Source organism: Schistocerca serialis, chromosome 1, assembly GCF_023864345.2.
Source record: "Schistocerca serialis cubense isolate TAMUIC-IGC-003099 chromosome 1, iqSchSeri2.2, whole genome shotgun sequence".
In the NCBI taxonomy this organism is placed as follows: domain Eukaryota; kingdom Metazoa; phylum Arthropoda; class Insecta; order Orthoptera; family Acrididae; genus Schistocerca; species Schistocerca serialis.
This window is the reverse complement of record NC_064638.1, coordinates 244,479,063-244,492,532: the sequence shown is the minus strand read 5'-3', so window position 1 is coordinate 244,492,532 and position 13,470 is coordinate 244,479,063. Positions and strand designations below refer to the sequence as shown.

Sequence of the window (13,470 nt, the reverse complement as noted above, 5' to 3'; positions counted from 1 at the left end):
ATAATATAATCTGAATAGAAGAAAATGTGTCGATGGTTTATGGCGAGATGCTTGGTTACTTGCTTGTGAACACGCAAACGTATGTTGTCAAGTCATATCGTTTTACCGAAGGATTACCAATGAATATCGTCATCCACCACCTTCTTCTTAACTAACTGCATTTCCTAATTTGCACGTTTCTTCATCGACGTCGAAAAATGTTGTTCAGGTATGCAGTCGTATTTGGAAGGTGTATCCGCAAAGTTTGTTTCGGATTATTACTCCAGATCACTTAAACGTAGTACTAGTATAATTCCTGAAGCAGGTCATACGCGATTACCTCCAGCAACCAGTCTGTTATTTTCTTGTGTTCGGATACTGTTGTGTAGGTGAAACTTAACATTTTATTTTCGGTCCTCTTTATTGTTTCAGTAGAGTTTCGTAAACGTAATTGTGGTTTGACATGCTGCAATATAAATTTCCCAAAGTGTGTCGCCCATCATTTTCTTTTATGAGGATAAGATTATCCATGCAGTAGAATGGTGCCATTAATACTGCAATACGGATGTGCGCAGTTCGTCCTGTCTGCTTTAACCCGTGACGTCATCAAGATGGCGGACACCCATATTCCCAGCGCATGCGGTATGGCAACAATCAATACACTAACCCCACACGCGGTACGAAGCTGTGAAGAAGTGCCGTGCTTAAATTACGTGTATGCGACAGTGAAAATTTTGCTGTAGTTATAAACTATATAATCTCATTGAATTGCTTCTCAAAAGTAAGTTCTTTACGTAATTTTTCTGTTAGCCAGATTGTAATGAAGTCTTTCCAGAGCTGGAGAACTATTGTAGAGGAACCACTTCTGGATGTTTGAAAATTAACTATGAGATAATCGTTTTTTCCCTAGGAGATAATATAATCTGAGTAGAAGAAAATGTGTCGATGGGTTATGGCGAGATGCTTAAACGTTTCGGATTACCAATGAATATCGTCATCCAACACCCTCTTCTTAACTAACTGCATTTCCTAAATTGCACGTTTCTTCATCGACGTCGAAAAATGTTGTTCAGGTCTGCAGTCGTATTTGGAAGGTGTATCCCCAACTTTTGTTTCGGATTATTACCCCAGATCACTTAAACGTAGTACTGGGATGATTCCTGAAGCAGGTCATACGCGATTACCTCCAGCAACCAGTCTGTTATTTTCTTGTGTTCGGATACTGTTGTTTAGGTGAAACTTAACATTTATTTTCCGTCCTTTTTATTGTTTCAGTAGAGTTCCGTAAACGTAATTGTGGTTTGACATGCTGCAATATAAATTTCCCAAAGTGTGACGCCCATCATTTTCTTTTATGAGGATAAGATTATCCATGCAGTAGAACGGTGCCATTAATATTGCAGTACAAAAGTGCGCAGTTCGGCCTGTCTGCTTTAACCCGTGACGTCATCAGGATGGCGGACACCCATATACCCAGCGTATACGATATGGCAACAATCAATACACTAACACCACCGAGGAACAAAGACATAAACCGCGCGAAATATTTCACTCCAGCAATAATACGAAACTGACGGGCAGAAAGTAGAGGGCTTTTGGCAGGGACGAGCTTAATATAGAACAATAAGAATAGTGTCATTCAAAAACTAACAGAAAATCGAATATTTCATTTTACCTTTATAGCTCAAAGAACGTACCGATACCAGGCACCTCCTCCTCCCTCCACTCCCCCCCCCCCCCCCATCCTCACAAACCCCACAACGTGAAATAACAAATACTGAAACCCACTCCAAACAATACCGCATACACTCATCCCTAGTTTGAGTGACAGAGACATGGCTCAGATCCATAATTTCCATGCACTGCTGACACTTAATACATTCCACCAACTGGTCATATAACTGTAGAACTTTGATTGTATACGCCATATTGTTGCCAATAGCAGCAACCAACCAATTAAATTTCGTTGTTACATCATACATAGCACCAACAGAAATCCTAAAATATGGTTTTCAGACTATTAACAACTCGAACTGACAGTTACAAAATCAAAAATAAATCACTTGCTAGTAACTAACAATACTAAAATAACACACTGCCAAGGCAGCAAATAACTCCCACAATATCGAGTAACACACAGTACTAAGTCCAATGCACCCTGTCACAATTTAGAAACATGAACATCCCACACTGGAGTGCACAAACGCTTACTCTAACACACCCTTTGCAAACACAGACCATTTAGATCACACTGTGCCTCAGTGATATGACACAACACACCACAGTTATGTCAAGAGTCAAAGCAGGTGGGCGGAATCGGACCCTTCCATTGGTTTAACAAATAGAATTTTTTGTGCTGTACAATCAAATGTTTTGGCAAGGGCACAGAATAAATTAACAGAAGACTATAATATTTTGTAATAAGCTCTGCCAGGACTTATGTTTGGTTTTCACCATGCAGTGGCTGATAGGAGATACTGTAAAGGCATTCTCCACTTATGGTTACACCTATCAGCCACTGCACTGACTGTCAACTTAATTTGTGTGGACAGTATAACATTCCCATTGGTGTCACCGGCTAGTGAGAATGTCACATCTTTTGATAATACAAATGTCTGCTCTGGCAGTAAACACAAATGTTGGAGATGGTCTGTGTGGATACAACAAGCTGGACTTTACCTCATTTTTTTTCACAAGATTATAAGGCCAACCACGAATGACTGTAATGCATTCAGGCAACAAATACATGTAAATCTGCTAGCAGCATTTTATTCACTTTAGCAGTCTCTGACTCTTCACTGTCCACTGACGAAGTAGAATAGGTCGTTATCTTTGTTATAGCCATTTCTGTCAACAAGTGTTACACACTGAAGCTAATAGAGACGTGGGATCATCCTTGTATTCGTGAAACAGTTTCAGCTTGGTATTGTCTTCATCATAAGGGGAAGCCAATGTATAGTGGGAATCAGCTCTGAAACAACTGTTGTGATGTCAAAATATGATTTTCAAGAAGTCACGTGAAAAGTGTTACTGACCTCTTTAGCCCCTACAACCTCATCACATGGTCCTTTACCATGCACAGTAGCAAAAAAAATAACGTTCCAATATAACATCAGAATCTTCCTGTTGGTGGGACACATTCATGAAATTCTTTCTCTTTTTGTATTGGGCAGCATATCCATCCAAAATGTGATAAATATGCTTTGGGGTTCGGAAAATGGTGTTTTAAGAAATTGTGCAGGTAAGAATGTACACACCTTGTATCTTGCTGGAGACAGATATTTCCACATATTACACAAGGGGTATTGCATTAGCATTTGAATCTCTGTAGTAAGCTACAAATGGTTGAATTTTAACCCAAGAATTATTCCAATAGAATCTGTGTTCCTTGTCATGGATGATGGAGAAACTCTGCAAAATCTCAAGAAACAAAATATTCATTTATTTTTTCTTTAGTGAATTTAAAGAGGCATGATTGTTGCTGTGTGATAAGTGAGTGTGGTGGGAGCTGTTGTAAACTTGGGCCAAAGTCATGTATTGGACTGCCCCTGAAATCTTTGTTGTGGTGACACTGAGCTGTAGCACTGCCGAATGTCTAGGTTAGGTTGGAAGTTGTCAATTTGTTTGTGTGTTGGTGAAGCCAATGAAAGTGAAAGCAGACAATCTGGTTGTGGTAACTATTTGACCTGTAGTGAAGCCTGATGTTTACGTTCATGCCATATTGAAAATAGAAGGGAGATCCAATGCGTAACTTTTACCCTAAACTTTATGTAAGCATTTCAGTGAAATCATCTGTTGCTGTTGTTATCATCTCTAAAACTAATCTACCTGTAGTTAGCCATCACTTACACTGATCATCCAGAACACTATGACCACCTACGTAATATCCGGTATGTCTACCTTTTGCACAGATAACAACAGCGACATGTTGTGTCATGGAAGCAAGGCTTTGGAGGGAGTCGGCTCCATATCTGCACACATAAGTCACCTAATCCCCATAAATTCCAGGAAGTTGTGATTAGCTTTGATGCAACACTCAATCGCATCCTGGATGTGTTTTATTGGATTCAGATCTGGCAAGTTGGGGGCCAGCACATCAATTGGAACACAGTGGTGTGTTCCTCAAATCATTCCAATCACTCTCCTGGACTTGTGACATGCTGCATTATCTTGTTTATAAATGCCAGTTTCATCATGAGACATGATTGTTGTGAAGAGGTGTAAGTGGTCTGCAACCAGTATACAAAACACCGTGGCCATCGTGGTGGCTTGCATGAGCTCCAATGAACCCATTGATGCCCACATGAATGTTCCCTAGAGCACAATGGAACTGCCACCAGCTTGTCTCTTATCGTGCAGGACAGGTGTCAAGGAGCTGTTGCCCTGGAAGACGACAGATTCATGCTCTCCCATTGGCATGATGATGAAGGTGTCAGGATTCATCAGACCATGCCACAGTGCCAACGTGCAGTGCCAATGGTGATGTGTCCATTTCGGTCGAGGGGTGAACATTGGCACATGTGTGGGTCACCAGTTGCGAAGACCCATCAGTAGGAGTGTTCAGTGCACTGTGTGTTCAGACACACTTTTATTCTGCCTAGCATTAAAGTCTGGTATAAGTGACAGTACATTTCACTCCCTATCCTGTGTTACCAGTCTGCCCAGCCTACAACGTCCGACATCACAATCTCACCTTGTTCAAACTCAGATAGATCGTGTGCCATTCCAATTCTACACACAGACAGCATGCTCAGGGATACTGTATGAACCATGCATGCACCTGACTAGCTGTCATTCCTTTTCAGGTAACGGCACTATCACCTGGACGAGTTATATCAGTAGTAGGTCAGTCATCATAATGTTCTGGCTGATCAGTGTACCTATGTGTAATTTTGTCAATGCCATTCATACTTAACAGTTCAGATAGGTAGACTGATATGATTATTCAGTCATCCTAGAGCAGTACAAGCTGTATGGATGTCATCTAATTGTTGGTACAATGTTCCTTATTAAATAAACATTCATGGATTCTTGCAATTTTGACACTTCTTATAATTAGCCTTAGAATATTTATAATTATGCCATACAGCCCAGTGAAAGAAGACCAAAAAATGTTGGTTTGGTGGGTGGGGTGGGGGGGTAGAGATCGAGGAGTAGTCACAAATTTTTGCACATTACTAGGAGGGAGTGACACAAACAACATACTAAAAATCTAGTGTGGTGTGATCATTGGGATGGGGTTGGGTTTAAACGTAACTTGTTTTATACATATTATTCTCAAATACTCAAAAATTGTAGTTCCTAGCAAAAATGTTTACTTATACAAAATCAGACTACATTCAATTTTCTACAAAATAAACCCTATTCAGTTTTTCCCTAGTTTCCACATTCAGGAGATATAAAAATTGCAATTATTAAAAATATCATTCTGACAGTATAAAAGTAATGTATATCTTTAAATTAAGTGGGTTAGAAACAAATATGAAATGTGTGTACAACACCAAAAATGCAGTAGAGCCATATTGAAGGATAAATTGTGTTCCAGGGTGTAGCAAGGTAGGGGGGAGGGGGGATGTGGGTTGGAAGTGCGAGGGAAGGTAGGTCACCAGATTGTGTTCGTGCAGTTCCCTTCTTCATAATCCTGCTAACTGAAGGTCAAGCAGGAGATTCTCCAAAAAGTTCAAATGGCTCTGAGCACTATGGGACTTAACTTCTTAGGTCATCAGTCCCCTAGAACTTAGAACTACTTAAACCTAACTAACCTAAGGACATCACACACATCTATGCCCGAGGCAGGATTCGAACCTGCGACTGTAGCGGTCGCGCGGTTCCAGACTGTAGCGCCTAGAACAACTCGGCCACTCCGGCCGGCTGTGATTCTCCACTCCACCTACCACACTACATCACAAGAAGCAACTACAGCGTATTTCATGAAGTGATACAGGCTCTCCAAAGAATACTTTATGAATCATTGGCCAAGCAGTGTGCAGACATACCCAGGGAGTGTTTATTTTGCTTAAAATGCATGGACATTACATGGAATGTAGATTTGATAACTAATAACACTAAGACGGGTAATGCAAAATGACAGAATCTGTGTAAATCTCTGCACACAGTTCTACACTGCTAGAAGGAAAAATGATTCTTAGTCATCCATAAGTGTGGTGCTGACAGTAACCTTTGAAAGTGTTGGTGGTAAAGGGATTACATTGGTAAATGTGACACTTCGCTGTTGTGCATCATTGGCAGCATATTGTGAAGCTATGTAATTATGTTGTAGTCATATGTTAGTAAGTTAGAGAATGACCAAAAAGTTACTACACTTCTCTCACCATCAGTTGTGTAACTGGTAGACTGCATAAATCTTTTCCATTCAGGAATTACTGGCACTTGTCGAGTGTACTGAAATGAGTGGAGCCACTTACCACACATCCATAGTGTATCGTCTAAGATGGGCGTGAATATGTCTGATCGAATGGGACTGATCATGTTCAAGTCTAGAACAGTAATCTGCTGTAATGCATTGCTTGGCTTATGTTGGAAATTCTGACATTAGATAACACTTAGAAGACCTACTTCTGTTGCAGAGGGAGACAATTTAAGCCTCTGGGCCTCTTCAGATTTTGGGAGAGCTGATGAGGCTGGATGATGCATTTGCTGTGAAAAGTATTCTAGACAGTGATATTGGGTGACAATGTAATTGACATTATTGGGCACATATTGATGGCTTGCTACAATTGGAAAATTCTCTGCATTGTAGTAGACACTCGACAGCTCCAGCTGTTGAGCTTTTTTACATAGTAGCTCATTTAGCAACAGCAAATAGGTATTCCCGTAATAAACTGAAAATAATTCCACTAGATATATGCGAGCTAAGTGAAATTATTTTGTCTACTCACATAAGAGAACTGGACTGGAAATGCTGGGGCGCTATAGTTCGTCTGTAAACTGAAAAACGAGTAGTGCTCATGGTTGAGGAAGTTCTCTTTATCGGAAGAACACTGCCCCTGGTGCACAGGATAACTAAGAATCAATTTCCCCTCTAGAAATGTAGAACTGCGTGCAGAGATTTATGTAGATTCTGTCCATATGCATTACCTGCATTGTTGTTGTTAGGAACTCAAATCTGCGTTCCATGTACTGTTAACATGTTTTGAGTAAAAAAAACACTTGCCCAGCATGCCTGTGCACTGCATGGCCAGTGATTCACAGAACATGCTGTAGTTGCTTCTTGTGATGTAGTGGAGTAGATAGAGTGGGGAATCACCTGCTTGACCTTCAGTGTCCAGATCTATGAAGGAGGGAAGAGCATGAACACAACACCATGACACATCTTCCCTCAGGCTTCTACCCCACTCACCTCCCCCATCTACCCTGTTATATCCTCGGAACACAGTTTATACCTTACTACAGCTCTGCCACACTTATATGTGGTATGCACATTTGATATTTGTTTTTAGCCTACTAATTTAAAGATAAACATTAATTTTATACCGTTAGAACAACTTTTTTAATAACTGCGATTTTTCCATCGCCTGAACGCAGGAACTACTAGTCCTACAGAAAAAAACGAATAGGCTCACTTTTGAAGTAAATTTAATGTACTTTAATTTTGTACTGGGAAACATTTTCGCGGTTTTTGGGTTATTCGTGAAAAACATGAAGAAGTCACCTTCTGACTTCCCCCACCCCAACACTCACATCTCACTGAATTTTTAGTATGACACTTCCTCCAAACACTGTGCAAAGATTTGTGACTGCACAATTTTTCCTCCAATTTTTCTTCATTGAGTGGACTATTGTTGCTTAATACATGGGGTATTCATGAATATTAAGTAGCTGTCTATAATTATTTTAAATATTCACATACAGTGTAATAGATTTTACGTAATAAATAAATTTTTAGCCTTTGGTTGAAGATATAAAATTCATTTACATCTTTAATTTCTTGTGGTAGCCTGTTGCACAGTTTTAGGCTGTTATGTAGTGTATTATTGTGTTTTTATGACTTGCTTTTCCTGTTTAGGTATAAGTAGCGACTGGATTTAGTTTCATGGTCGTGTTTTGAGCTGTTTGTAATACAAGGGTGAGTATACTCTTTGTGTACATTACAGTGTGGAAAAAATATTCACCTGGGACAATCAGAATTGCTAGCTTTTAGAATTAATTGGTACAATGGGTCCTATTGCTACCATTTGTAACTATTCATACAGCCCTTTTCCATACCTTGAAGACAGTCTGAAAGTTCACACTGAGGACTGAATGTATGTATCCAAAATATGTCACTATGGTGCAAGAATTCGCAAAGCATAACATACTGTGGATAGTCTCTTTGCCAAATATTTTATGTGCTCTGTCCATTACGGCTGACAATCTACATTTAACCCCAATTCTAATACATCATCATTAATTTTTAATCTAGCATCATTGCGTTTTCTGTTTAGTTGGAAGTAAAGCTATTAGTTTTCTTTAATTCTAAAGTTACTTTGTTTTTCAGTGACCCATTGTTTGAGGACTGCATTAGCCTTTTCTTTCACCTGTGTTGGAGTTTTAGCTCTGATCACTATGTTACTGTCATCAGCAAACAATTTCTCCATATCTGACACTCTGTGAGAAATAATTGATATAAATAAGAAAAAGGTTTGGGCCCAATACGCTCCCTGTGGGACACCTATATTAATATATTTTTTAATCTGGTTGCTGTTTTACTAGAAATCCCTGGAAATTCTTTGAAGTACATTAGATCTCAATTCATTGCACCCAGTTTTCTACGTATGACTAACATCACTTCTTAGCCACACCTTATTCCTACCGTTTTTCCAGCTTTTAGGTTTGGTCTCACCTTTTATGCCTTTTACTGTTTGTGTTTAATGTTCATTATTTTATAATTTGACTCTCCTGACTGGATCCATCCACTTTTAGTGGACCCTCTTTCTTCTGTGACTAACTTCGGAATCGTGGGACTGATGACCTCACTGTTTGGTCCCATAATCCCTCTCAATCAATCAATCAGTCAATCAGTCTTATTCCTAGAAACTCTAATTTATGCAATAATATTCTGTACTCAGCTGCGTTGAATGGCTTTGATAAGTCCAAGAAAATTCCATTCACATGACCACCTTTGTCTAGTGCCTCAAGAATGAGTTTTGTAAACTGTCCAAAAGCAGATTCTGTAATTCTTCTGTGCCTGAAATCTTGTTCTTTATTGCAAAGAAGTTTAAATTTGTTTAGGTACTTCATTAATCTGTTTTTCATTAGTTTTTCAATAATTTTGAAAATGGTGATTAGTTAAGAGATTGGTCTGTAGTTGTCTACATTTTCCACATAACCACTATTAAATATGGGTATTACTTTTGCTTGGTTTAGGTACTTGGAAAAACAGCCGGATGAGAATGCTTCATTGATTATTTTTGTCAGTGGAGTTTTTATGGTATTTATACATTCATTAAAGACAAAGGCTGGGATTTCATCTGGACCAGTTGATTTTTTATTTTTCAATTGGTATATAATATGTGCCACCTCTCTGTTGCTGGATAGGGTACCACTGAGTTTGGTGATTGATCGTGGGTGAGTAAGACATATGCATCTGAATTTTTTTTTTTTTTTTAATTTCTTGACAGTCTTGTTGAAGTAAACAATCACAAAGTTTGCTGTTTATTTTTTGTGGCTTCTTTGACTATCTCTTTTTAATAAAGGTAATCGGTCAATCTTGTCACACTTGGACAATAAGGGCGTGCATGTAAGCATTATGCTGGAAAAACAGGACTACACATAACAAATGTTGAAATGAAAGTGTCTAGGGCTGTTCACAGCAAGAAATGTTCACCAATTGGTCAAACCAATAATGACGCTGTTGTCAACCTTTGAGTGTGCAGAGTCAAATGTGACAAGATTTTGAATGTTTGATTGTGCTACTTGAGAGTCAGTTCCAGTGTGTGGTCAAATTGAAACTAACAAGTGGCCCCATGGTTGAGGCTGATTGCAAGAAGTTTTATACAAATATTGGGTTTTATGACATTTGTTTGACTAAGGTGTGAAATAAAACTCAAGACAAATAGTTGTGAAACAATATTTTCTATAATAATTAACAATGGAAATTATAATTAACAGAAATGCCCTGCCCTGAGTGACTATAGTGTAAAATTAGTGTATAGTGAACTACAGTCTGAAGGACGGTAAAACTGGATACATAGCTGCTTACTGTATTTTTTTACTGTTAGTGATGAAGGTGAAATCATTTTTTTGGATATTATGTCTTTGGTGTGTCACTTTGATATTGACTGTGTTTATAGTAACTTACTAAAGCAACAATTCTTTCCAAAAACATTGGAGGTAGGGTGATTAAGATATTCAGGGTCACTCAGTGAAAATTCTTATAAAGAAGCCATGTTGCATCTCAGCGTGAAACTCTACCCATTAGGTTTTCAGTCATATAAATTTCATCGCTGTATATGGAGTAGGAATAGGATAGACATTTAGATTGTGGCAAGGCAGAGGCAGGACAAACGAAATGTGTAACAATTCCGATAAAGACATTCCAAAACAAATACTGATGTAAAAGTCAAGCAAACTCAGTCCTCAGCAGTCAACAAACTCAAAATGAAAAAGTTCTGGCGTCAGAAATTTCACTTGACCTATATAGCTCGAACGAAATCCACAATACCAAAAACCCACAACTTATACTGATACTTGTTATCTAAACCTAACATGACCAAAATATCTGCGTAACAATCAATAACATTATGCAGAGGATACATCACTACCCATCATACAGAGAAGATGTTGAGTCGCAGACAGGTGCAGTGAAGAGACTGCTGTACATTCAAGCTTTCAGCTAAAAGGCTTTCTTCTGAACTAGAAAACATGCACACATCCACACAAACACAACTCACACACACATGACCACAGTCTCTGGATGCTGTGACCAGACCACAGACAGCAACTGTGCCTGATGGGAGCAGCAATCCGACATGGGCGATGGGGCTAAGGCGTAGGTATGAGGCAGGAAGGGGGAGGAATAGCAGAGTAGGGGTGGAGGAAGGTGTAATGCTGCCTATGGGAGCATACAGGGACTTAGTGGGAGCAGGTTAGGACTGCTAGGTGAAGTCGAGGTATTTTTTGGGTTTGGAGGGAGGGGGAGGGGGGTTGGAGGAGTTTGTGGAGACAGAAAAGGAGAGAATTAGAGAAGGGGAAAAAGAATGGGGTGCGACCATAGGTGACAAGGTTGTATGGAAGGGACTTCTTGGTATGGAATGGGTGGCAGCTGTCACAGTTGAGGTATTGCTGGTGGTTTTTAGGTCGGGTATGTCTGGAGGTACTGATGTAGCTATCCTTGAGGTGGTCAGTGTTGAAGAAGATGGCTTGTTGGCTTGAGGAGGACCAGTTAAGCAAATGGGTTAAAAAGGATTGAGGTTCCGGAGAAACATGGGGTAGGGTGTCCTCATCCTCAGTCCAGATCAGGCGCGGCTCGTAATTGAAGGCTCTGAGGCGGAGCCGCCCCAAAATATATGCTAAAGTAAATTTTGCAAGAAGTATTACATAATTTAAATTATCAGGACGAATTTCGCATATTTCCCATTCCGATTAAAATAACGGCGGTCAACGTTTTTGGAACTGTTTGTATCGACAGATGTTTTCCGAACGGTTAGTAGTGTTTAGGCTGCGCCTTGGAACATCTGTAAGCTGCATGTAGTAGCGGTTTGGGGGCATGGCTTCTACATAGTACTGCTCTTTATGGGCGACCCGAAGGCTCAGAGCTTGCAGCCTAAGGGTGTCATACCAACCACCACACATTTTTCAGGTTTCACTATCTATGTAATAAAGGAATGTAGAGTGGCCGAAACTTCGCTATCCAATCTCTGTCTCTGCACATCTCTACTACGCTTCGATGCGCCATTAATCGACGTTTAGTATTATTGTTTTGATAATGTTTTACATAGTTGTTTTGTTTCAGCCATTGGCTATTTTATCTACATTTAGAATAAGTTTGCAAATATCTCGCCAGAGTGCACTACACTACAGTAACATACCAGTACTGCCATCTAGCGAGAGTTTCCTAAGTGGTTAGAGGACAAAGCGCGCGAAATTTGTCCCGTTACTTTACTTTCCTTGCTTGCTGATGCTGACTGCTTTTGTTGATACCGTTTAATATTAGCAAGTTTCTTTTTCGGAATATATTTTGCAAGATTTTAGTGAGTTTTACTTGCTGGTGAATATCTGCGACATACCGCGAGTGTGAAACAAGCGCAATATGAATTCAGTGTGCAATTTAATAGGTAAAAACTTGGAACATGGCCATAGAATGAAAGTGAAAGAACTTTGTGCATCCAGACCCGCATTAAAGATCTCTCCGAAACGTGTCTTTACATATGATTTGCTGCAAAGTGTCAGAAAATGTAATGATGACGTATAAAAACACTTACCAAAGATTTTAACTTGAAGTTAGCTTCTAATGATATTTATTACCTGATTATAGAAGATACAGTATGTAAAATTATGGATAGAGAGTGATCTGCCCACCCCGTCCACCTGAATTCTTAGTTGTTTATGTCAGACTAATCTGTAGCATAACCCGAGGTCTATGTTGGCTCCGATTGATAAATGCTGCAGCCTTCCCCAGTATAGAAACCACGAGCCGCGCCTTGTCCAGATCATGATGTCTTCAGCGAATCTGGAGTAGGTGAGGGGTTTGGGATTCTCTGTCGTTAGAAAGGATTCTTGTAGATCAAGGGTTCCCAAACTTTTCCTCTGACAAAACACTTCGAGAATCCTGGTACTTTGATGGAACACTTGGTTTATTTTGAAGGTTAATAAAATTTTAAAAAATGAGAAAAACTTTTTTACTCAGTGATCACTTCAATTTTAAATACTAACAGACAACTTAGAAATTATTTTAAAAAAATAAAAAATAATTAGAACCCTCAAAACGTTAAAAAAGTTGCCACATTGTTCAAAGCTTTTCATGGAGCACTAACTCAGTTCTTGCAGAACAGCAGCATTCCATGGAACATAATTTGGGAAACCCTGCTCTAGATGGCCCCTGAGTAGGTTGGTATAGGATAGTACCATGTCGGTACTCATTGATGTGCCATAGGTTTGTTCGTAAGTGGTGCCTCCAAAGGAGGCGGGTAAGGTAGTGTTCAAATAACAGCTGCATCATTGTCATTGGAGATGTTAGTGTAGAGGGAGGTGGTATCAACAGTGATGAGGAGGGGTCCTTGTGGTAAAGGAACAGGTACTGTGGAGAGTCAGTGGAGGAAATGGTTGATTTATTACGTATAGGAGTATGGGTTACGGGTAATAGGCTGAAGATTTTGGTCCATAAGAACAGAGAGGGCATGCAGCTTTACTGTATGGTTAAATGATGATGGCGTCCTCTTGGGTAAAATATTCCGGAGGTAAAATAGTCCCCCATTCGGATCTCCGGGCGGGCACTACTCAAGAGGACGTCGTTATCAGGAGAAAGAAAACTGGCGTTCTACGGATCGGAGC

The 13,470-nt window shown here is 39.6% G+C and overlaps 1 protein-coding gene across 3 annotated transcripts in view; it reads left to right on the top strand.

Annotated features, from left to right (window-relative positions):
• LOC126466965 (uncharacterized) overlaps positions 1 to 13,470 on the top strand; it is a 115,537-nt gene that overhangs the window by 237 nt on the left and 101,830 nt on the right. Inside the window, exon 2 of one of the 3 annotated variants that reach the window (XM_050096426.1) lies at positions 8,006 to 8,065. The exons of 1 other annotated variant lie outside the window; for it this stretch is intronic. The gene's annotated coding sequence lies outside the window, so the exon portion shown is untranslated. Of the gene's footprint in view, positions 1 to 740; positions 761 to 8,005; positions 8,066 to 13,470 lie in introns of those variants that run through there. One more of the 3 variants, XM_050096428.1, reaches the window with a different exon arrangement.